This window comes from Bombus impatiens, unplaced genomic scaffold, assembly GCF_000188095.3.
Source record: "Bombus impatiens unplaced genomic scaffold, BIMP_2.2 scf_0431, whole genome shotgun sequence".
Classification (NCBI taxonomy): Eukaryota; Metazoa; Arthropoda; class Insecta; order Hymenoptera; family Apidae; genus Bombus; species Bombus impatiens.
In genome coordinates this window covers 1-1796 of record NT_176850.1, presented here as the reverse complement: position 1 = coordinate 1796, position 1796 = coordinate 1, and positions in this window count along the sequence as shown.

The window sequence follows — 1796 nt, the reverse complement described above, 5'->3', positions numbered from 1 at the left end:
ACGTTTAAGCGCTCGTTGAACTCCATTTTACACTGCAAATGTAATGCACTACCGTTTAAGCGTCGAAACAAGCAAAATAGCTCGCAAATCGCGAAGATTTCGTCTATTTTGACGAAAACTAACTGTCATTTCCTTCCCGTTGGAGATATTTGAACTTTTAAGCGCTTGTTGAACTCCATTTTGCACTGCAAATGTAATGCACTCCCGTTTAAGCGTCGAAACAAGCGAAACAGGTCGCAATTCCCGATGATTTCGCCGATTTTGAAGAAAGCTAACTGTAATTTCCTTCCCGTTGGAGATATTTTGGCGTTTAAACGCTTATTTGACTCCATATTGCACGAAAAGTGTAATGCACTACAGTTTCAGCGTCGAAACAAACAAAATAGCTCGCAAATCGCGATGATTTCGTCGATTTTGACGAAAAGTAGTCGTCATTCCCTTCCCGTTGGAGACATTTCGACGTTTAAGAGCTCGTTGAACTCCATTGTACACACGTTTAAGCGCTCGTTGAACTCCATTTTACACTGCAAATGTAATGCACTCCCGTTCAATCGTTGAAAGAAGCGGAACAGGTCGCAAATCGCGATGATTCCGTCGATTGTGACGAGAACTAGCCGTCATTCCCTTCCCGTTGGAGATATTTCGACGTTTAAGAGCTCGTTGAACTCCATTGTACACTGCAAATGTAATGCACTCCCGTTCAATCGTTGAAAGAAGCGAAACAGGTCGCAAATCGCGATGATTCCGCCGATTTTGACGAAAACTAGCCGTCATTCCCTTCCCTAGCCGTCACTCCTTTCCCGATGGAGATATTTCGATGTTTAAGCGCTCGTTTCACTCCATTTAGCATTGTAAATGTAATGCACTCTCGCTTAAGCGTCGAAACAAGCCCAACAGCTCGCAAATCGCGATGATTCCGTCGATTTTGACGAAAACTAGCCGTCACTCCTTTCCCGATGGAGATATTTCGATGTTTAAGCACTCATTTCACTCCATTTAGCATTGCAAATATAATTCACTCCCGCTTAAGCGTCGAAACAAGCCCAACAGCTCGCAAATCTCGATGATTCCGTCGATTTTGACGAAAACTAACTGTCATTTCCTTCCCGTTGGAGATATTTGAACTTTTAAGAGCTCGTTGAACTCTTAGACTTAGATTTTGCGAGTGCGTACGATTACCGTCCCGTTGTCCGCGGATTCGTTATTGAACCTAGGATCATTGTCATTAGTCTCTCGAGTATCTAATTACCACGTTTATTTGTCCGGTTCTATGGTAATCGTATTTGCACTAGCCAATGTCTTCTCTATTGCATAACGACGACGTGTAATCCAAACGAAGATTCGCTTTACGCCCCTAACCCTAATTCTAATGTACACCCGACATATATATATATATATACTTTAGCGTTGCTGGGTTGGATAGGAATGTGAGATTTTTGTTGTTTTATTTAAATTTATTTTTACGTTCGACTTCTTCTTCTCTTTTAATTTCACTGTAGTAGTTTGCCGTTAGATCCGAAACTCAATTCATTTACTACGATGGATTCTGTTACCACGATTTTCTTGCCTTCTGAGTTTAATAATCGTGGATGATTCTAACGATCCTCTCTGTGTGATTACGCAAGCCTTGCCCAAAGACGGGTAGTATTTTACCGACAGTGGGAGGAGGAATGCGAAGATCGACGGGTGTTTTTGATAATCGAAAACACCGTTTGCACAAGCCAACACAGTGAACGATCCCTTGGTTATATTTCCGAAGGGAAATTGTTCTGCTATTTCTCTCTTACAATCGCATG